Source organism: Cherax quadricarinatus, chromosome 58 (assembly GCF_038502225.1).
Source record: "Cherax quadricarinatus isolate ZL_2023a chromosome 58, ASM3850222v1, whole genome shotgun sequence".
In the NCBI taxonomy this organism is placed as follows: domain Eukaryota; kingdom Metazoa; phylum Arthropoda; class Malacostraca; order Decapoda; family Parastacidae; genus Cherax; species Cherax quadricarinatus.
In genome coordinates this window covers 24,238,844-24,264,355 of record NC_091349.1, presented here as the reverse complement: position 1 = coordinate 24,264,355, position 25,512 = coordinate 24,238,844, and positions in this window count along the sequence as shown.

Sequence of the window (25,512 nt, the reverse complement as noted above, 5' to 3'; positions counted from 1 at the left end):
AGATAACCCCTGAAGGCGACTCGGATGAAAATTCACACACACACACACATTAGCTATTACATCTCTTCAGGTGCCACCTTAATCCAGAAACTGCGTAGCCAACAAAACTGGAAAATATACTTAACGTTATTTTCACTAATAATGATCTGGAGCGAAATATAACAGTATCAAAAACGATACACTCTGATCACATAACCGAAGTATAGACATGCATGCAGATGTACGTGTAGGGCTCATGACCAGCAAAATGAGATCAATTATGAGCGTTACCTTCACCAAATTCAACTTTAGTAAGATAAACATCCAGTGGGATCAAATTAATTACCATGTCCTAAATGAAGCTCCTGAGAAGATATCCTAAACAGCATGCATCCGAAACTTTGCCTACAAAGAATTAACTCTGTGGCGCTTGAGGTATACTCATGGCACATTCCCATAAAAAAGAGAAGAGAATATGTAAATTAGAAAGAGAGTGACGCTTCCTCTACAGACGAAGGCAAAGACTCACAGAGGGGCCAATCTATATAAAATATGGAAGAAGGTACTGGCTAGACAAATAGAAAATATCGAACTTTAGATTAAAAAATCCTAAACGAGCCAGGAAACACGGGAAGAACTTTAAGCAATAAATGAAATCGAAAGAAACCCAAAATATTTCGTGTCTTATTCCAGATCCAGGACAAAAACCACATCCAGTATTGGGCCCTTGCTTAAACGAGATGAGACTTTCACAGATGACAGCAAAGAAATCAATGAGATACTAATGTCCAAATATGACTCAATGTCAGACTAAACGATTTTTTTATGACCAAGGCTCAAAATTTGGCTAATTTCAGAATTTTTGATATAACCATAATACCACAGGACTTTCAAAACAATAAATGAGACGCCCGTGCAATATGCCACTGACCAAGACTTGTGGAACTCCGTGTAAATCACGAACTGCAAGAAAACCCTTTCGTGTGCCTTAAATAGTCTAGGGAAAGGGATCATAGACACGGGGGACATCCCACAGTCACTAAAAACAACGGATATAGCTCCATTCCACAAAGATGGCAGTAAAGCAATTGCAACTTCCTAAATAAAAATCTTTGAAAGGGTTCTAAGAAGCAAGATCACTAACCACATGGATACCCAACAATTGCACAACCCAGGGCATTAAAGGGTTATGGTATGTCACTCCTGCCTCTCACAACTACCAGACCATTTAGACATGGTCTTGGATGTACCGGAGGACAAATAAAATGCAGATGTATTATTCATAGACTTTGCAAATGCCTTCGACAAGTTCGATTATGGTGTTATAACACACAAAATGCGTGATAAAGGAATAAGAAGAGTGGGTATACGGATCTATTACTTTCTAACAAATAGAATAATAGTAAACAAAGTAAGGTGAAAGGCGGCTTCAGCAGGAAGCTCTGTTCCACAAAGTACAATACTCTCTCCCATCCTTTTCCTCGTCTTTATATCTGACAGAGATGTAACCAACAGGACTGTGTCCTTTACTGTCCTTACCAGAATTTACATAACAGTGTCGTCCACTGAGAACATTGCAACTCTCCAAGCGGATATTAAGCAAGTGTTTAAAAGGGCCTGAGATAACAATATGAAGTTCAATGAGGACTAATTTCAATTACTCAGCTATGGAAAACTGGAGGAAAATAAAAATTGGATCGATATAAAACAAATTCAAACTAAACAATAGAGCGAAAAGCTAATGTGAGGGAACTGCAGTGATAATGTCGGAGAATCTCCCTTTCATTGATCAATATAATGTCTCTATCACATCTGCTAAGAAAATGATATGATGGATAATGAGGCCTTTTAAATCGTGGGTATTCTAAGCCTATGATGATTCTTTTCAAGTTGCTTGTAACGTTTCCTTTCAAGGTAGGTGAAATTGCAGAACTGGAGAATATACAGAGAACTTTCACTGCTCGTATAGAGTAAAGCACCTCAATTACTGGGAAGGGTTGAGGTCACTTGACCTGTACTCCTTGGAATGCAGGCGAGAAAGATACATCATAGCATACACTTAGAAAATCCTAGTTGGATTAGTCTGAAATCTGCACATGGAAATCACTCCCTACAGAAGCAAAAGACTCGACACGCTGTGCAACACCCACCTCCCCAATGAAAAGCAGGGGTACCATGAGTACACTATGAGACAACACATTAAGTGTCAGGGACCCAAGACTGTTCAACTGCATCGCAGCATACATAAGGGGAATTATTAAGAGTTCAATTCTACAGGTAGTTCCTAGCTTAGAACTTGCCTATGTATAGAAATATTTGTGGTTTCATGCAATATCGTGGATGGGTTTCTTGTTTCCTTTGTGCTTCTGCTATTTGGTACGACAACTCAGGTTTTTACTCTGTCACAGTGACATCCCGGCTATGACTATCTTTCCATTGTTGTGGCATATTTACGTTTTTAAGCCATTCGGTAACCCATTATCTTCTTTATCACATTCTATGTTCTGATCTTCTAGGTTACCTCATTGGTAGATATTTATTACACACGTTAGTTTTTGTGTTCAGTTTTTCCAGGCACTAATGAGGATTTAGGGTGCTCATGATTGTTTCTCAGGATATGTAGAGTTCTTTGTTACATTTGTCCCAATCAATTATTTGTTAAATTTGTCCCAGTCAGTTTCTTAAATTTTTTTTTTTTTTTTTTTTTTATCACACCGGCCGATTCCCACCAAGGCAGGGTGGCCCGAAAAAGAAAAACTTTCACCATCATTCACTCCATCACTGTCTTGCCAGAAGGGTGCTTTACACTACAGTTTTTAAACTGCAACATTAACACCCCTCCTTCAGAGTGCAGGCACTGTACTTCCCATCTCCAGGACTCAAGTCCGGCCTGCCGTTTCCCTGAATCCCTTCATAAATGTTACTTTGCTCACACTCCAACAGCACGTCAAGTATTAAAAACCATTTGTCTCCATTCACTCCTATCAAACACGCTCACGCATGCCTGCTGGAAGTCCAAGCCCCTCGCACACAAAACCTCCTTTACCCCCTCCCTCCAACCCTTCCTAGGCCGACCCCTACCCCGCCTTCCTTCCACTACAGACTGATACACTCTTGAAGTCATTCTGTTTCGCTCCATTCTCTCTACATGTCCGAACCACCTCAACAACCCTTCCTCAGCCCTCTGGACAACAGTTTTGTAATCCCACACCTCCTCCTAACTTCCAAACTACGAATTCTCTGCATTATATTCACACCACACATTGCCCTCAGACATGACATCTCCACTGCCTCCAGCCTTCTCCTCGCTGCAACATTCATCACCCACGCTTCACACCCATATAAGAGCGTTGGTAAAACTATACTCTCATGCATTCCCCTCTTTGCCTCCAAGGACAAAGTTCTTTGTCTCCACAGACTCCTAAGTGCACCACTCACTCTTTTTCCCTCATCAATTCTATGATTCACCTCATCTTTCATAGACCCATCCGCTGACACGTCCACTCCCAAATATCTGAATACGTTCACCTCCTCCATACTCTCTCCCTCCAATCTGATATTCAATCTTTCATCACCTAATCTTTTTGTTATCCTCATAACCTTACTCTTTCCTGTATTCACCTTTAATTTTCTTCTTTTGCACACCCTACCAAATTCATCCACCAATCAATTCTAAGGCCGTCCAAGTTAGATATACTGAACATCCCTGTTCGTACATTACTGCCGGAGCTCTTCGTCCCTGAGTTTATACTCGTTTGTATGTCTATGATTTTGTGGTCAGAGTGTATTGTTTTTGTGAGTGTTATTTCTTAGGTTAGTTCCTCTTTGTGAAGATCAAATTCATTGTATTGTAGCTAGATGGCCCAGTGGCTAACGCGTCGGTCTTGAGTTTTATGACTCTCCTATCGCGGGTTCTAACCCCACCCGTGGTAAGGTTTGCAATCTTGTCATTACGATTTCCTGAGCCAGTGTATTTTATTTCTAGTACGGTCACTTATCTCTGCACTCAATGCAAATTTTCACAAATCCTCTTTAGTTCTCTGTTATGTACTTGCTGAGCCAGAGTGCTTCCAGGAACTATTTCTGGTACAATATTGAGAAGAAATATCTACTTAACGTTTGGTAGATTGTAATCTCTAAGGAGGATAATATTTGGTGTATTCCATAGATATTACTGACGGTGGTTTATACACGAGTGTAATTATCATATTCCTAGTTTATACATTAATACCTTGAACTTGTACTGTATCATTCGATGAATTCAGCAATTCTGTGCAACATAAAATATCTTTCACATAGATTTCTACTCCTCAACGCTGTTTTTATACATACATTTTAGAGTAATTTATCGTTATCAACTGGCCAAAATATTACTTCTATGAATTTTTGTAAATACTCCAAACATAGTATTTGCTTCTGTGAGGAACCAACTGATATAGAACTTTGCCATATTTGATTTCAGATCTTGAATGTTTGCTAAAAGGAACCAGGATTTACCATTTGAGATATTTTGGTTCGGTGTGTTTTGCAAGAACCAGTGATTATGTACTAACTCGTACGATACCTTCTTACCCCACAATTGATTGTTCTCTTATGGTGTACGTCCGACCCTGTTAAGGGTATAACTGTTAAGGGCATACCACATCTTGTATTTTCTTGTTCCTTTTTTGGTCTACCAGCTTCTATTTTCGTCTTAAAAAGAACGCTTCTCGCTATTGCGTTGCTTTCTTTTAAAGTGGTAGTATGGACAGCTAAGACTTTGCACATTTCTGGTTGGAAGTATCCACATTGCTTTTGAACATTAAAATGGTATAAAATACCGACAGGTTGTTAGGTAAGACACATATGCAACAGTTAGGTATCTTTATTATGAAACGTTTCGCCTACACAGTAGGCTTCTTCAGTCGGGTACAGAAAAGTTGATAGAAGCAGAAGATACTTGAAGACGATGTAATCAGTCCATCACCCTTAAAGATACCTAACTGTTGCATATGTGTCTTACCTAACACATTGCTTTTCAAAGCAACACTCACAACTCCTTATAAGCATTTTCTTCCATATGTGCACATATTTTTAACGTAGTCTTACAGATATCCTTGCTGTCTACATGTACTGTGGTAGACTCATTGTCGCTTTCTGAGAAGTAGTAGTGATAGCAGAGGAAATGTGTGTGGTGTTGGCAGGGTAGCTGGCAGTGACACAGTGTGTTTCAGGGGTGATGGCTGCACCACACAGAATATACGCAGAGTAATTAGAGGTGTAACATGCTGTGTTAGTAGTGTGTCAGGGCTGTTGATGTTGTCAGGGTTACTGGGGGTACACCGTGTAGCATGAATTATGTTTGTCAGTGTCACATGAATCAGCACTCTACAGCCACTCGCTGGGAAAATAGTGGACGGAGATATTTACCCTTCACTCTCTTCTGACCAAGCAGTTCTAGCGATCTCTTTTTGGGAGCTAAGGAGGTGCCTGACAAGCTAAACAAATGATCTCAGACCTTAAATTGTGTTAATCAGGAAATCTGAGGGCATAAATTCAGGTAAATGGTGTACATCAAGCATATCAGTGGAAAAAGAATGTATGAGGTACGTCATATACACTTTAAAGGTTCATATAAATCTAGCAGATCCGAGTGAATATGAGAGAGTAGGAAGGAATAAAAATGAGATGGGAAGGAGGCATGCCGAGTAAGGGAGAGAGAGAACAGAAGTAGAGTGACGAAGGGAAGGCAGCAGGAGGGAGGCAGAGTTAGGAATGAGAGAGGCAGGGTAAGAGAGAGAAGGAAACCAGGGTGGATTATGAAAAAAAAGGTTGGGGAAGAGAGAGAGGCAGGGTAAGGGAGAGTCGCCTCTGGCCTTTCGTGTTCCACAGTAACGAGCAGCAGTTCTCTCACCTGTGAAGAATTTTCCAGTCCTTCTATTTCTGGCATTACTATCTTCCCTCACGTACTGATTTCTGAACACTCAATGTTGCTTCTGTTATCCTAAAATACATATATACAATTATTACACATTAATATATATATATATATATATATATATATATATATATATATATATATATATATATATATATATATATATATATATATATGCAAAACAACCACTGTGAAAGATTAGAGAAATTCCAAGCGCTTTCGTGACTACTCACATTATCAAGGATAATGATAAAGTGATAATGTGAGTAGTCACGAAAGCGCTTGGAATTTCTCTATTCTTTCACAGTGGTTGTTTTGCATATTCTGAAATCACCTGTTTACTGTGATCTTATTGCGCATATATATATATATATATATATATATATATATATATATATATATATATATATATATATATATGTGTGTGTGTGTGTGTGTGTGTGTGTGTGTGTGTGTGTGTGTGTGTGTGTGTGTGTGTGTGTGTGTGTGTGTATGTGTGTGTGTGTGTGTGTGTGTGTGTGTGTGTGTGTGTACTCACCTAGTTGTACTCACCTAGTTGAGGTTGCGGGGTCGATACCAAGCTCCTGGCCCCGCCTCTTCACTGATCGCTACTAGGTCACTCTCCCTGAGCCGTGAGCTTTATCATACCTCTGCTTAAAGCTATGTATGGATCCTGCCTCCACTACATCGCTTCCCAAACTATTCCACTTACTACTCTGTGGCTGAAGAAATACTTCCTAACATCCCTGTGATTCATCTGTGTCTTCAGCTTCCACCTGTGTCCCCTTGTTACTGTGTCCAATCTCTGGAACATCCTGTCTTTGTCCAACTTGTCAATTCCTCTCAGTATTTTGTATGTCGTTATCATGTCCCCCCTATCTCTCCTGTCCTCCAGTGTCGTCAGGTTGATTTCCCTTAACCTCTCCTCGTAGGACATACCTCTTAGCTCTGGGACTAGTCTTGTTGCAAACCTTTGCACTTTCTCTAGTTTCTTTATATGCTTGGCTAGGTGTGGGTTCCAAACTGGTGCCGCATACTCCAATATGGGCCTAACGTACACGGTGTACAGGGTCCTGAATGATTCCTTATTAAGATGTCGGAATGCTGTTCTGAGGTTTGCTAGGCGCCCATATGCTGCAGCAGTTATTTGGTGTGTGTGTGTGTGTGTGTGTGTGCCGTGCCGAATAAGTAAAACTTGCGATTTTGGCTTAAATGCTTAAATAGCAACTCATTTCTTGCCGAATAAGGCAAGCGAAAATTTGTGTCTGCAATAATTTAGCAAAAATCATTCTAAATCTAACGAAAGATAAATAAATTTCATTGTGTTTGTTTACTATTATTGTATACCTGTATAAAATATACTTAGCTGGATTACGCTAAATCAAAATATGCTTGTTATAATAAGGTTAGATAAGGTTTCTACTGTTGTTTTGTACAAAAACATTATTTTTTGTATTAACATAATTGAAAAAATATATCTTTAAATGTATAAGAGAAAATTCTAGAAATGACTCTCATTCATGTATTTATCCAACTTAAACTTCAGACTACACAAGGTTTTAGCTTCAGTCACCCTACTAGGTTGACTGTTCCTCTCATCAACTACCCTATTTCCAAACCAAAACTTTCCTATATCTTTTCTAAATCTAAACTAATCTAAATTGAATCCATTATATATATATATATATATATATATATATATATATATATATATATATATATATATATATATATATTCGGCGCGGCATATTTACAAATCTTGATACAGTAAAAAAGGCTGATTAATAATTGCCCAAAAATTGCAGACGGTTGTGTCTACAAGATTCCCTGTAAAAATTGTAATAATGTTCATTATAGTCAAACTGAAGAAAAAGCTTTGGACTAAGATTACATTAATATAAACATAGCATTACAACTGGCAAGATTTAATTTAGTATCAAAACGGCATAATACCTTGACTGGAACAGTCGATAACTATCCTGTACATTGTGGACAGCAGCTTATGACAATGACATGATCTGCTCTTTCTTATGTGTGGGTTATTTAACCACCCAATTGATTTTCGAAAGACTGAGAAAGGTGTATCAAGCAGGTCTATGGTTGAGAGAAATATACTGAACCAAGTTTCATAAAAAGTAATATTGATTTTAATGTGAATATAAGCTTAGGGTTATATAAATTAGATCCATTTATAATTAATAGAATTTGAGAAGAATTTAAGCCATGCATGACATGTCCTTCATAAATTTCACTTGAAATGGATCTTGGCACTTCCACCCACATTATTCTGGGTCGGGTGTAAACTCATGTGTGAAGTCATATCTCAGACTTATATGCCTTCTTCATTTCTTTTATTTCTCATAAGTTCTTAAGGTTAAAATACATCCATTATGTCACCCATCTCTGCTCATAAGGAATCTGAGTGCAAATATTTTTTTCATGGACAGAGGATTTCCGATTCTACTAGGACTAAGTAATAGCTTGGTAGCAGCCCACTGTATTTATCGATCTTCTGGGTTTTCCTGAAGTTGGCGATAAAACCCACTTCGGTTTCCGAGTACTGCAAGTAGGTGTCAGCTAATGTACACACGCAGGATTTGTCCCATACAATCTGCTTATCATCTTCTTAGAGTAGCATAGTAACTCCACCTTGACGCCTCTGACTACCATCCGGTCTCAGTACTTCAGGTTCCCATTCTGCTGAGCAATAGGTTGGGGTGAGACTTCGTTTGATGACACTGACCTCAGACGAGACCCTGGAGCCCAAATTGATTATGTGACACCCTGCCTCAAATACACCTGTGTTTGGTGAGTAAGGGGATGGGTAAGTAAAAAGCTACACCAATCCGAATAGCCTATTGGTCGAGGCAAGTGACAAACTAGGAATGAGGGTTGGTCAGAAAGAAATCGTCTGAATGTGGTGCTTTTATCGCTACGAGACGAGCTTTATCCTTTTCTGAGGCATTGTTTCGTCTATCTTCTCAACGATGGAATTGTCCCAGTATGATTGTTTGTACTCACAGAGAAGAGATGATCTGCTTGATGAGTCTACAAACCTATCTTACAACACTTCACAAGCGTCCTTCACTAGATCACTTGATGCAATTTACGAGGAGAGGATCGCAGGTATTACTGCTTGTGTTGCCTTGCTCACCCTTATTCATCCCAGTGTTGGTTGATCTTATTCCAGTGACAGATTCAGTGTTTTCGTAGAGACAGTTCTCAAGAGTGCGTCATATTCACTCAGTGTGTAGCTGTGGGAGGAGGGTGCACACCTCAGAACATAGGTTCGTTTAAGATACTCTGTGAGAAGTTCGAGGGAATCGAGGATAACCAAATCATTTATTTTCTCCTCTATCCTTTCCAGGTGATTCAGTTTGTCCATGACGACTATGTCGATACCCTGATGACCTAGTTGTGGACTAAGTGGTAGTTGAGGCTTCTGGTAGGATTGTTCGCACCATTGTAATTATTTCCTGATTCATCAACATTATAAATATCTTTTAACACACACATTCCTTTTCATGCCCTTCTTCAACATATCCTATGTATAATTTCTCTTGCCTCCTTGTTATTAATTGATGGAGATATCTTCATACAAAAATCCATTTTTGCTGAGCCTAGAATAGACTATTCTCAATGATGGCAATTCCCAAGTGAGAGTAACTCCAGCTATGCTGGAACAAAGCCTTCCAGGCTCTGACGGCTGATGAACCTCTCCAGGAATGCTGTTGCCCGATTGACATCTCCAAGGTGAGGCTGACAGACCTGAACACCTTGTTAGATCTCTACTCATTGTGATGGAACATGAAAGGGAAAACTGTGCTAGCTTTTGTTCCAACTGTTAGTTATTATATGGTATTGAGTAGAAGCACACTGCTGATGCATCCAGTTTTGCTAAATGATAAGCACTAACTTCTTAACATTAATTGCGTGTAGCATCTGTTAATCAGTCACAATGATTTTATATATATTTATTTCTTGATAAATTAAACACATGTGCAACTCTTGGGTATCTTTATTGAGGAAACGTTTCGCCACACACTGGCTTCATCAGTCCATACAAAGGAGAATCTTGAAGAACAGGAGGAGAATGAGGTAATCAGTCCCTCAACCTTGAGTCGATGTGGTCAGTCCATCAATCTTGAATTTAATTTATCAACGTGTCGGTTCTCTGAACCATTCATCTACAATATTTATTTCTTAAATTTTTGCTATAAATTTATGGAAATTGCACAACTCATCCTTCTTTTGATTGACTGATAATAATCACGCCATATTTTCCACCTGTTGGAAAGAGTTCCCATGGTGATGTATCTGATGATTTGGAACAATATAATGGACTCATTAATATAATTACCTATATATTTCTAGTTAATTTATACTTTGCGCATATGTTTATGGGTCATTACTGATAATAATAATAATAATAATAATACGTTTGACGTGATTTTACATATATACATCTCAACCTCAAAATTTTTTTCAGTTTGTATCAGAACTGAAAATGACTTGCTGGTATCATCACACGGGAATGACTATTGCTGGTATCATCACACGGGAATGACTATTGCTGGTATCATCACACGGGAATGACTATTGCCGGTATCATCACACTGGAATGACTACTGCAGGAGCCATTCCCTGCGAGTGACTACTGTTGGAGTCAACCTCTGCTAATGAACCATTTACTGGGAATGACCACTACCGGAGTCATCTCCAAGGAATGACTATTATTGAGCCAAACCCTGGGAGTGACTTCAACTTGGGTCATCTCCTGGGAATGACTACTATCAGACTCATCTCCAGCGTATAACTACTATTTTGCCCCAGCCTCTGTAAATGACTACTTTCTGAGCTATTGCCTGAGAATAAGTACTGCTGGCGCTATCCATTGGAAATTACTCCCGCTCGGTTCATCCTCAGGAAGAGATTACTGCTGAAACAATCACCAGTAATTATTGTTGGTTCCCTGCTTTAGGAATGAAATCTACTGGAAACATCGCTGTGGAATGATTTCTTATAGAACCATCTCGGGAAAATGCTATTGCTGGAACTGTTCTCTGGGAATGATTGTTGTTACTGTCCCCGAGGATGATTTCTTGTAGAACCATCTCGAGAAAATACTACTGTTAGAACTGTTCTCTGGGAATGATTGTTGTTACTGTCCCCGAGGATGATTTCTTGTAGAACCATCTCGGGAAAATACTACTGCTGGAACTGTTCTCTGGGAATGATTGTTGATATCCCCCGAGGAATGACTGGTGGTACTATCAGCTAGGAAAGAGATGTGACGCCATTCAAAAGTTAGAAGGCATGTATCCGTTCCCTGGAAATACTGTCGACTCTATGGAAAAGTCTAATTGTTAATGAATTCTGCCCTTTATTTCTATATTTTGATATCATTATTATTCATAATTTTATTACACTTTTCCATTACGTTTTTTTTCTCCCGTCTGAAGAATTTGATAAGAATAGTTAGTGTAATGTATAAGAAAATATATTTAAAAATAATTATATTTATGAGAATTTTTCATATGTAATAGTCTGACGCCTTGTAGTGCATTTTGGCAAGAGTTCCAGAGCAAACTAATGATGTAGTTCTTAGGAAAATTAACATGTTATGACCCACCATGAACGTGCAAAGTTACACAGTATATCAAGCTTTAAGACCTTATCAGCAGGCAATGTGCGCGAGATAAAATGTGCCTTAATCAGGAGGCATTCACAGACTTACGATGCAAGACTTTAGGCAAGAGTGAGAGGAAATGGCAAGAAAATCATGAGGAAAAACTCTGTAAACATATATATATATATATATATATATATATATATATATATATATATATATATATATATATATATATATATATATATATATATAGAGAGAGAGAGAGAGAGAGAGAGAGAGAGAGAGAGAGAGAATAGAATGGAATAGAATAGAATACCAAGATTGATGGACTGACCACATCGACTCAAGGCTGAGGGACTAATTACCTCATTCTCCTCCTGTTCTTCAAGTTTCTCCTTTGTATGGACTGATGAAGCCAGTGTGTGGCGAAACGTTTCCTCAATAAAGATACCCAAGAGTTGCACATGTGTCTAATTCAACAACGTTGTCAGTGTTGCAGCAAAGAGAAAGCTGATGGCAGTGGAGATGTCGTGAATTAGGGAAGTGAGTAGTGCGTGTATATTATGCAGATAATTCGTAGCTTGGAAATTAGAAGGTGTAGAGTTTCTAAAATTATTATCCAGCGGCGTAGAGAGAGATTGTTGACATGTTTCGGACATTTAAAGAGGATGGAACAAAACAGGTGGAAGGAAGGCTGGGTAGACGATCGTCCTAGGAAAGATTGTGTACGAGGGGTTTAGACATCCAGCAAACGTGTTAGAAGTGAGTGGAGGCAAGTGGTTCTTATGACTCTATGTACTGGTGAAGTACAGCAATGTAATATTTCTGAAGGGATACAGGGAAATTAGTTAGCAGGACTTTAGTCCTGGACTAAGGAAGTACAGTGCCTGCGTTCTAAAGGATGGGCGGGGATATTTTCTGTTATGAAGTGAAGTATCAGCGCCCCTTCAACAAAACAGCGATGAAATGAATGATGGTAAAAGTGTTTCTTCTTTTCTAGGTCATCACCCAGCCTCAGTAGGAAATGCCAGATCGATGAAAAAAAATAATATATTCATGTTATAATACAATATAACTGTGGATCAGCAACACATCGTGGTTCATGCTTACTGCTTCCATTACTGAATAACATTAATGGTTAAGATACTGACGTGAATTATTAACAGTGCGTGAGGTCAACATTCCTTGTCCCACCGGCCATCCCACCGAGATGTGTGGTTACCTTAATAACTCACTCACTCTCTCTCTCTCTCTCTCTCTCTCTCTCTCTCTCTCTTTCTCTCTTTCTTTCTGCAGCATAATTTTACCCTAATGCGATTTTTTTTGCTACGATTTTTAGAGTGTGATCAAAGTAACATTTATGAAGTGATGCAGGGAAACTGGTTAGCCGGACTTGAGTACCTGCGCTCTGTAGGAGGGATGTTGACATGTTGCAGTTTATTAACTGTTGTGTAGACACGACTCTGGCAAGACAGTGATGGAGTGAATGATGATGTAAGTGTTTCTTTTTTTTCGGGTCGCTCTGCCTTAGTGGGAAACGGCCGATGTGTTAATAAAAAAATCAAATTATTGAATTAAAGGATATTGCAGCGTTTAAGGATACACAGCAAGAGGCCAGTTACGTGGAGAAATTACCTCCAGCGTGAGAAGGGAGCGGATCTTGACCTCCCTTCCTTTCCAGAGTACGAGAGCGTGGCGAGTTGTACATCATACCTTTTATGGCCATAGTTGAGACATCAACTAGTTTTGTTGTCTAGAAGCTGGACAACTCATTAGAGTGTTTGCCCAAGAAAACTCATATTGTAAGACCTTCTAGATGAGATAGTAATAATTCCTTTGTTTAATGACATAGCTAGTAGAATAATTATGTTAGAGACACCTCTGAGTTGTGGAAGAGTTTGTTTTCTAACTTAGAAACAGGATCTAACAAGCACCAACCGCTAGGCATTAGGATGACTAGGCCTAGCGCCAAGGTAGGTCTAGCCCTTAGGCACCAAGTGCCCAGGACACGGAAGTATCAGAAGTAGAGTTACGGAGGCACGGTTGGAAATCCGTGGCAATAGGCTTAACAGAGGTATCTGTCGGAATTAACTCTAGCCTGTGTATCTGTTACAATTAAAGAGAGAAGTGAGACACATGCAACTCGTAGAAAAACTATGTTTATGACTGTCGTAAAAGGTATTGTTAGCAATTCTGTCGTGGTACATCTTTAACCTCTGAAATAAATCCAATGCTCAAGAGTGAATCTTCGTGAATGAGTGAAGGTGATGTCAAGTGATGTTGCAACTAGTCACTGAGTGTACTATGTGCTGAATTGTCTAACGTGTACCGTGACTTAGGATGCTAATGCTTGCGAAAACTGTCCTCGTGAATCATGATCGAGTACATGCGTCTTGAATCAAGCCATCGGATCTCGGAGTCCAGAAGACACGGTAGTATACTCCAGACCTAGAGACATTGCAGTGATTAAATCAGAGGTATTACAAAAATATGGGTATTACCTATGGGACGCCGTGATAAGTAAGATATTTGCCTACATCAGGTAAATCACATGATCTCAGTAGGTAAAAATTCACATGCTCAGTTGTGGATCATACGATGTTAGTTCATGTGCTTAATCATTGTACATCTCGCTCTGTGGCAGTTACTGGGGACACGGGACGAATGCTGTGAAGGAAGTAGTTCAGGGTGTAGCGTCTGGGGACTTTTGACCGTCAATAATTAACGTAATCAACACTCTTAGTCGCATTCATTCATCCAAAGCTCAAAAATTTAACATTGGTCCAAAAGACTTAACAAGACATATATTACGTGCGTGGAGTCCACGGAATCCAATTACTCCCACAAAGAATGAAAAATAGAAGAAGTCTTGCTTTAGCCATTTTTCTCCTGAGTTTGAGAGATGACCATGAACCTGTGAACTATGTACCAGAAACATGCTTGGCGTCAGAACAGGAAGGATTTGAGGAGGATCGGGAACTCCGCTCAAAGAATCAACAATTTTCTACTGGACTGTGCTGTAGCCTAACATCCAAGAAGTTCCATCAAAGTGAATAGCTTAATTAGCTTCATAGATAATTAGATTACCTTCAGACCATTGCAGATAACAAGAAGAAACCTACATCAATTGTAATAGGATTCTTAGCTGATACTGACACTGTTGAAAAGACCGATGAGGCTATTTCAGAAAAAAAAAATCTGGTGGAAATCTGATCATATTAGAACCCTACAGACAGTGTGGGCTAAAAACACTGAAACTGAAAATTCCATTTCAACTTCTTTGGCAAACACAGTGGGAATAGATCATTTGCCCAACAAATAAACAAACCTTAGTTCTGTGAGTTCCCGTCCAACACTTACCAGCAAGCACACCTGACATCACTGTTCCAACACCTACCAGCACACCTGACATCACTGTTCCAACACCTACCAGTGCCAGCATGTACAATGTATAAACATCAACAGCAGCAAGCAGACCCTGTCAATCCCTGATGGAAGATGCGCAATAGTTCCCATTGATCAATAATAACAAAATATTATAAGCGTTGGTGACCTTAACCAACATCATATAATGAGTCATCTTTGAGAATTCTCGCAATGTTTATCATGGAAAACTTTACAGACTTTCCAACTCATATCTTTGGCTCCATCGACCAAGTAGTCGCAGTAATTGTCAATCATTTTTCAGTGGTGTCATCCTCAACTCACATATCTTATTCTGAGGCACCTTTAGTCAATCTTCTATTAGATCCGCTTCTCAAAAATATTTACACTTAATTACAACAATATTAATAAAAACACACAAACGTGAAACACATCTACGAAAAATAAAATATACAAGCCTGTTAGGTAAAGTAAAAAGCAAACATTATATATAAATAAACATAATAAACAAAACCTAATTTGTCTGTAACAGGTTTAGTGAGATATTTGGGTTTGGTGTGATTGGCTGATCCGACATTAGGTGGAATAGTGGATAGACATACCATTATTTCTTCCTTGACCGATTTTAGCCTTTTCGTCTTGCTAATTTTCATGTTTGTGATCACAGAAAATCCCAACTCACACAGGTAAGTTGTGAAAAAATGCATGAAAATTGCCGGAGGTTTTTTGACAAATTGAGGATATTTATTTTGATATCTGTCCAGAATTGGTCCAGAGGCACTTTATTATGCTTTAATTTCTGACTCCATCGGTGTGTATGTCAGTTAATTCTCCTCCTGTGAGACTGAGTTTCGACAGCCTTGATATTGATGCAATAAACTGGTTTCTCAACCAGTAATAGTCTTCCGTACATAAGTTTGGGAAATAGTACAGAATTTTTCTCTTCAAGTACTTCAGGATGCTCTGACGTCAATGGCATCATCTTTTTATTCCTTAAAGCATCAATATGGGGAATATATCCAACTTTCTTTCCTTCACTTTTACAGCCCAATGTCTCTCTCATATCATTAATTTTGTCCATGGAACACAAGGTATTTTTAGTGTTGCCTTGCATGTTGGAATCTGCCTTGTTTAAATATTCGAAGATGTTAAGTAGGATAATTTTGTAAAACAAATGTTGCCTACAAACAAAATTCTTATGGTTTCTCAGGGGCTAAAGAAGAAAGTAACTCGTCCTTCAGGCCATCACTCGTGACAACACTTTGCCTCTGGAGAGTCATTTTACCTTGTTCACATAGTCTGTCAAACAGTCGTGATTTAAGTGGCCCACTTTTTATATTAGTTCACCATTTTTACAACTTTGCCTAAGACAACCTTCAACTTACTGCCGATAGTTTAGAAAACAATGTGTTATGACATCGTTATTTTCTTTCTGATGTATTTACTATTATACTACAATAGTTTATCCTTTAGTGACATCTGTTCGTCAAAATTATGACAACTCTTCTGTAGTAGTTAATTATACAACAAATAATAGTAAAAAAAATTGGGATGTTTTAACTAATATGATGAACTTAGGGTGAAATTATTAACAATCTTGCTTCACCGCTTGGCACTTTCAGTGGCACACCAGGGTGGCACGGCACCCTATTTAAGAAACACTGCAGTAATGAGTGATGTATGCGAAGGCACAGTCACCTCCACACCTCTTGGCTATGTTGGATCCTCTGATCGCAAGGCTCACTTTACAACATTGAACATGGTGAAGAATCAAACACTCTGGTAATTAGAAAGACGAAACTGATTGGCGCTTTGTTCCACCTCCGATTAGAATGTTCTTCTTGAAGATAAGGTTGATAACCAACTGAACGCATTCATTAAATATATCCTTAATCTCCAACACGAGTACATCTTTTACTGGCGTTATGTAACGTAGTCATAAGATGAGCCTGGGTTTGGCATTCTTTGTCTAGAATACACTACTGCTAAACACAAGGACTTAAGAAGTCTCAAGAGCCATCCTACTACTTAAAACAGTAATCTCAATAGTCAGACCTATCGAATGGGAGAAGTCCAAAATTGAGGTGACACAAAAAGGAACACTAGTATCAGAATTGGGTAAAATTCTTTGTAGTCCGTCGTCGAGGACCGATAAGGATCCTGTCGGTCCTCGACCAGTCTCATTTTCTAAATCAACAGGATAGGACTGCTCTACCAATAAAAACACTGACCTATTTGCTAAGCATTTTATTGCCAAGTTGCAAGGTAGGGAACGTTCTTCGGTAGCCACAAGAACTGTCAGAGGTGCTAATCCCAAGATTGCTCAGTATATGTGCAGACTAGCTAGCAGCACCTCTAACTAGCATCTATCAGCATTGATTAGCGTAGTGTAAATGGGCTTCTCTGAAGAAAGAGGCAGATGTAGCCTCTGCTCACAAAACGGCATATGGCAATATTTTTTAAGCCGTCACTCTCTTCTTTGTGACTTTCAGTATAGCTGTCGGGGTCACTTTGCAGCTCATCTCTTGTGCCGCCATTCACTGGATGAATGCAAGATCGAGTAAGACACCAGTGACTCTGGCTAAACTGCAAGCAACTGAATTCATGTAGTAGAGATGACTAATACCATGCCTGTGCTTTCCTTCATAGTGCTCAAATCCATCTTATGATTGGAAAATATATTTCTTTGTAACTTGATAAAGCTTACTGTGTGGGCGAAACTTTGTCAAAAAAGTATTATATTGCATCTGTGTCACTTTTTCCACCGTGTCAGAATTTTATACTCTTTATCTTCACCATTTAACGAGAACCAATTCGTTATCAGATAAGAATTAACCAGATGAAGATGTCAGGAAAGTGCTCTGACTGCAGCCACTATCCTCGTTACCCACAACACTAGCACCTTTACAATTTCGGAAGTTGAAACTAAATTAAATCTTCATCAACAGGACACCAGGATCACCTAGTAGTTGAAGTTCTGGAGCACTGTAGCTGGCCTACTGGCTCTTGCTAGCCAAGACCAACTACCACCGAGCCTGACAACTACTGCTGGTATCACTTTGCATCTTACCTCTACTACCATTTAAACTCCGCCTGTGGTTATATCTGTACGACTGAAGCCGCCATTCGTGGCGAAATGTTTCATTAAAATTTGATAATACTGCGCATTTGTTTTATATCAGCCGGTATTTTGTACCTTCTGTCGCCCATAATCAAAATGATACACGGTACCGAGATGTTGATGCTAAGAAATATGTTTAATAACTCTCTTATCGCTCCATTGTAAATGTGTCTTCCCACCTTTGTTTCAGAGTTATCAAATGTCAGAGTTATCAGATATCAGATAATTTCTGTATTGAATAAAAAAAAGTCCCTAGTTAACGATGTGTCGTAAATATAATAAGTATACAATACCGACAAGTTGATAAGATACGTGCAACAGAAGGGTATCTTTACTCCGGAATGTTTTACCAATATAATATTCTTCTTCAGTCGAATACAGTGGAGGCAGCGGAAACAGAGGAGATGTAAAGACGATGTGATCATTCCATTACTCTTCAAGACGTAATTTTGAGGTGGTCAGTCCCTCAGCTTGGAGAAGAGTAGTTCTCCATAGTCTGAAATAATGTGAAGCTGAAACATTAGAATGGAAACTGATATACTACTAAATCTGTCATACACTGCAACACAAAGGTATTTTGGTACAGTGATCTTCGACAATTTTATTGCCTGACCGGTAGTTACGCGTGAGAAAGGTTGAATTTAAGAGGGACTTACCCAGTACGCTTGCTACACTGCCTCTCGCTTATTCCATTTTCATTTTTATTAGTGGACATCGCCTCTTCTGTCGACTTCTAGATTTTTTGCATCTCACCTTTGACAGTATGTAAGTCTCGTTCTGATGATTCCTCTTAACATTTTTTCAGACTTTGTGGCAGAACTCTTCTCCAGTCTGAGGGACTGACCATCTCAAAACTACACCCTCAAGGGTGATGGACTGATTATATCGTCTTTATTTCACCACGGCTTCTACTTCTGCCTTCTTTGTAGGCGGAACGTTTCGGAATAAAGGTACCTAACTACTGCACACGTGTCTTATTTATTAACGACAGGTCTTAGTGAAGAAAAAATCCAGGTGTTATACACGAGTCAAATTTATTTTAAGACTTATGTTAGTATTATATTACGCTAAAAACGTCTGAAAGATTAACATACAAAGAAAACGAAGAATCCATTACAGAAAAAATTCTGAACTGCTCAAGAATGGAAAGGAAATTTACTCTAATTCGCCTTTGAAGAGAAAACATAAATTATTTTTAAACTGACAGAAGAAACATTAAAAGAACAAAAGGCAATTCAGGAAATTGAGAAAATTTGCTAAATATCTTTTAACACATGAAAATTCAATTCAAATTCTCTTGATAAATTAGACACATGTCCAACACTTGGGTATCTTTAATGAGGAAACGTTTCGCCACACAGTGGCTTCATCAGTCCAATACAAAGGAGAATGGTGAAGAACAGGAGGAGTTTGAGGTAATCAGTCTCTTTCAGTAATAGTTTTTAAATTATAGTCACAAATATCAGTAACAAGAAAAAATGAACATGTCTGAAAAACTATGTAAATAGATGATATAAGTTTTTTTTTTATTAATTTTGCCTACTCTTCATATTATAAATTTTATATTTGCATAGATCAGTCAAACTTTAAGAAAAAGATTAATGACTATGCCTACCCAGGCATCACCTCTAATTCCCGGAAATCTGGATGTATAAAAAAAAGGTCAAAAAAAAAAAAACCCTAGTAAGAAGTATGACAAAGAATATAAACAGTCCATTTTCACCCAGGATTAGCACAGCGCTGGTAAATGTTTACGCCACGAGCAAAAATATTACACCTTATTAAATTCCCTGAAAGGTATTAAGGTGTCAGAGAACTAATTAATGCAGAATATGGAGCCAAACTACCCAAATCGCAATTTCGTGAGTCATGATGACGGCTTTGAGGGGACTTGAGCTAGAGTTCGATACGGCCATGCTGGCGGGAGATTTGTCCGTAAAAACATATACACGGAGAAGGGGACTATTTACTGGAGACAGGCAAGAACTTCCACTAGTGGGAGTAAGTCATGCCAGTAGGTTAGAAAAGCATCAGTTAAATACCTGGAATGTTATCCCTGGAACAGAGAAGTTTGGTAGTACTGGTACTACTGTAACAACCTACTGGAGCCAGAGATACAGGAGGGAAAGTAACATAAACCCAATGAAAAGCAAGAGTGCTATAGGTACGATTTGATAACACTAATGGCATCTAAGGCTGTTACAAACACAGTTGGCAGTCTGATGGCCTGTTGCACCTGATCGTGACTAAGTCAATAAAACAAAGAACTCAGCGGGACAGAGGGAGGGTAAGGCAAACCAGTAGGGGTAAATGTCTTTATCCGTGTATTTCTTCACTAACATATACAATATTTATGATAAAAAATAAATCAAACTCAAATTGTACAGATTACAGCCACTCAAAGCAGTAGTGATCAACACCAGTGCTAGTACACGTCTGCCACTCAGCCAGGTAAGGTAAAGTGACGTCACCTTGGCTGAAGTATCCGGCTTTCACGTGCTTGGGGTGGGGGAGGTGTTGGACTTAAATTGGACATTATGTGTATCAGTGGGGTCCACCAACTGCTGCATTCTGAATTGTCAGCTAGCTGGTCGAGGGTCCAGGCTGAATGTTTGTGTGACCAGTGTCGAATAAAATGTAATATATTCGGCGCACGCCACAGAGACCCATGCTACAACAGTTAACAATATTGTGGGAAACAACCTGACTTCATCAACCATGTTATGACAGCTGTTTTTGCATGCAAAGTGCAAGCTGCAGCATTCAGGTTGAGCCAGTAATGAAGAAAGAAAAATTTGACTTTCATATTTCAGTCACTAGAGGTGGATGCTATAATGGTACATATATATTTCATTAGTTCTTTGATGATCGTTGCCAGGAACTCTTGCGTTGTCAGACCACTCCATGTATCTTTCGTAAAGTCATCAACAGAGGAACTTGAATTACCAAAACAAAACATTTTATTGTCCCTAGATTGTCAAAAAATAATTGAAGCAATATTGCTGTAGAATTTATTTAATATTTTACTGGAAGTAAATGCATATAATAGTTTGAATTTGTTATATATGAAAAAAATAATGATCCATGAACTTAATAATGGGAGATTAACACAGTGTAGTTCACATAAATGTACACGGAATTAGACGAATGTGCAAGACCTACGTATCTTTACTTGAAGATTTCTCGCCAATCAGCGGGTTTCACTTCAAAATCTTGAATAAATAAGACACTGAAAATTGTGTTAATCAGTCACTTAGCCTGGAAGCTGTTATTCAGTAGTATAATCTTGATTAAGCTGAATGAAAGGAAGGAAAATACAATCTTATATACTGCATTCACTTGTGGTGTAGCACTTGAAGTCAATTTCTCCTTGACTGCTTCACCTCATCTTACTCCAGAATATAAGAGCTTGAGATTAATCAAGACTAAGCTACTGATTACCGGCTTCTAGGCTGAAAGACTGATTACTTCACCTTCAGTATCTTCTGTATATATATATATATATATATATATATATATATATATATATATATATATATATATACATATATATACATATATATATATATATATATATATATATATATATATATATATATATATATATATATATATATATATAAAATATATATATATATATATATATATATATATATATATATATAATATATATATATATATATATATATATATATATATATATATATATATATATATATATATATATATATATATACACATTCTTTCAACACACCGGCAGTATCCCACCGAGGCAGGGTGCCCCCCCAAAAAAAAAAAACGAAAATTTCTCTTAAATTTAGTAATTTATACGGGAGAAGGGGTTACTAGCCCCTTGCTCCCGGCATTTTAGTCGCCTCTTACAACACGCATGGCTTACGGAGGAAGAATTCTGTTCCACTTCCCCATGGAGATATATATATATATATATATATATATATAAATATATATATATATATATATATATATATATATATATATATATATATATATATATAATATATATGTCGTGCCGAATAGGCAGAACTTGCGATCTTGGCTTAAATAGCAACGTTCATCTTGCCATATTGGACAAGTGAAAATTTGTGTATGCAATAATGTCGCCAAAATCATTCTGAACCTAACGAAAAAAAATTATTTCACTGTGTTTGTTTAGTATTAAATTATTGTTAACAAATCTAAAATATATTTAGTTGAGTTAGGCTAAAATAAATTGTTCTTGTTATAATAAGGTTAGGTAAGTTTTCTAAGATTCTTTTGGTGCAAAATTATAAATTTTTACTTCAACATTAATGAAAAAAATATATCTTTAAACGTATAAGAGAAAATTTTAGAAAGGACTTAATTTTAAACGAGTTCTTGCTAATTTACCAGTTTTACATATTCGGCACGACATTATATATATAAATATATATATATATATATATATATATATATATATATATATATATATATATATATATATATATATATATATATACAACGCAGGTTCATGCCCCCCCTCCCGGATTAGACCAATGACCCACCCCCCGGATTATCCCAATGACCCACCAAGTCTGGTCATCCCCACTCAAGGATGGAGCACTGTATCAGACCCAGCAGCACAAGCTAGTCAGGTCCAACTCACACCCACCCACACCCACTCATGTATTTATCTAACCTATTTTTAAAACTACACAACGTTTTAGCCTCAATAACTGTACTCGGGAGTTTGTTCCACTCATCCACAACTCTATTAGGAAACCAGTACTTTCCTATATCCTTCCTGAATCTGAATTTTTCCAACTTGAAACCATTGCTGCGAGTCCTGTCTTGGCTGGAAATTTTCAGCACACTATTTACATCCCCTTTATTTATTCCTGTTTTCCATTTATACACCTCGATCATATCCCCTCTAATTCTACACCTTTCGAGAGAGTGTAGATTCAGGGCCCTCAGTCTATCCTCATAGGGAAGATTTCTGATACATGGGATCATCTTTGTCATCCTCCTTTGTACATTTTCCAGAGCATTTATATCCATTCTGTAATACGGTGACCAGAACTGAGCAGCAAAGTCTAAATGAGGCCTAACCAAGGATATATAGAGTTGAAGAACAACCTGAGGACTTCTATTATTTATACTTCTAGATATGAAGCCAAGAATTCTGTTAGCTTTATTGCGAACACTAATGCACTGTTGTCTTGGTTTTAGATTACTGCTAACCAGAACTCCTAAATCATTTTCGCAATCAGTAGTATTAAGATCTACATTATTTAGTTTATATGTGGCATTGTTATTGAATAATAAGAGCTGCTGGTTAGCGAAACGTCTTTAAGTGGTGCACATGGGAATAATTACTCATATTATTGGTATTATAATCCATTATTGTGATAAGTGGACAGGTTTTCGACTCTCACCTGAAACTTTCTTAATGTTTTGTAGTGTACTACGTCACTTGCCAGGGCTCGTCCTCTCAGTAACAATATGAACTGGCCAATTCCCAAAGACTAGTGTCCATACCTGTCCTAGGAATGAATGTTCAAGAGTTCAATCTGGAAAATACTAATATTACTCGGACTCACATGTCTCTGCTCTAGATCATGTAGTCTACTGATCGTCATTGCTGCGAGTCCTAGACAGGACTCGTAGCAATGGTTTTAAGTTGGAAAAATTCAGATTCAGGAAGGATATAGGAAAGTACTGGTTTGGTAATAGAGTTGTGGATGAGTGGAACAAACTCCCGAGTACAGTTATAGAGGCCAGAACGTTGTGTAGCTTTAAAAATAGGTTGGATAAATACATGAGTGGATGTGAGTGGGTGTGAGTTGGACCTGATAGCTTGAGCTACCAGATCGGTTGCCGTGTTCCTCCCTTAAGTCAATGTGACCTGACCTGACTAGGTTGGGTGCATTGGCTTAAGCCGGTAGGAGACTTGGACCTGTCTCGCATGGGCCAGTAGGCCTTCTGCAGTGTTCCTTCGTTCTTATGTTCTTATGTATTTAGGTACCAGTACTGGGGAGAGGCGGCACCAGGTGTACACATTTTGATATCAGAAATTGAGAGTCAAAATTTGGAATCTTAACTCTTTTCTGAATCTTTTTGTATTTACTATCTTAATTTTAATTCGTTTGATATCTTTTACACAATGAAAATATATCCACATAATTTTAATTGGGTCTATGTATTTTTTATAATGAAATTATGGAAAATGCACAACTCATTCTTTTTGACTGATAACAGTCGCGATATATTTCAACTTTCGTAATTGGTGGAGGTCCAATGATGTTTCTTCAGCAATAACTACAATTGTTTACTCAAGTCATTTAGCCGAGGAATCATTACATAAATTTATTAAAACTGGGTAGCACACACAGATCAAAGATCTGCAGCGTTCTAATGAACTTTTGAACATAATTACCTACAGCATATATTAAACTAGAATATTTTTATTTTACGCTTACGTTCATAATTTATTGCTAACATTAATGTTTCTTCTGAATATGAATTTACATATATGCATGGCAACCTCGGAAATTATTTTCCACTCTGGTATCGGCCTTGAAATGACTATTGTTGATATCATTCCAGGGGAGAATAACTACTAGTACAGCCATCCCGAGGAAATAACTTCTAGAACAATGCTCTGTAAATGACTACTTCTAGAGCAGTGCTCTGTAAATAACTACTGCTAAAACATTGCTCTTTAAATGACTGCTGCTAGAACAATGCTCTGTAAGTGACTGCCACAAGAACTTTTAAAAAAGAATGACTACTTTTCTAACCATCCCTTGAGAATGACAAGTGCTGGAACCATGATCTGCTTGAGCTTTGTAAATTATTACTACTTAAACCATGCCCTGTGCATGACTACTTCTGGTGCCATCACTCGGGAATGATAGCTACTGGAGCCATTTCTGGGAATGACTACTGCTGGATCAGTACTTTGTGAATGACTACTGCTGGAACCTTGATCTGAGAATAACTATATTGGAACTATGCCTGTTAATGACCACTGCTAGAACCGTCCCTTGGAAATGACTACTACTGGAACCATCCCTTCGGAATGACTACTGGAACCATCCCTTGGGAATGACTACTGCTAACTACTGCTGGACGCATTCCTTGGGATTTATTACTGCTTAAGTCATGTACTGTGTATGAATACCGCTGGAACATTCACTTAGGAATGACTATTGCTAGAGCCATCGCTTTGAGAATTTCTTCTGGAACCATTCCTTGATATGACTACTGCTGGAGCCATTTCTTGGGAATGACTATTACTGGAACCATCTCTTTTGAATGACTACTGCTGGAATCACCACTTCGGAATGACTACTGCTGGAGCCATCTCTTGGGAATGATTTTCTGCTGGAACCATTCCTTGATATGACTGCTGCTGGAGACATCATTTGGGAATGACTGCTGCTTGAAGCATCTCTTGGGAATGAATACTGCTGGTGCAGTATGCTGTTAGTGACT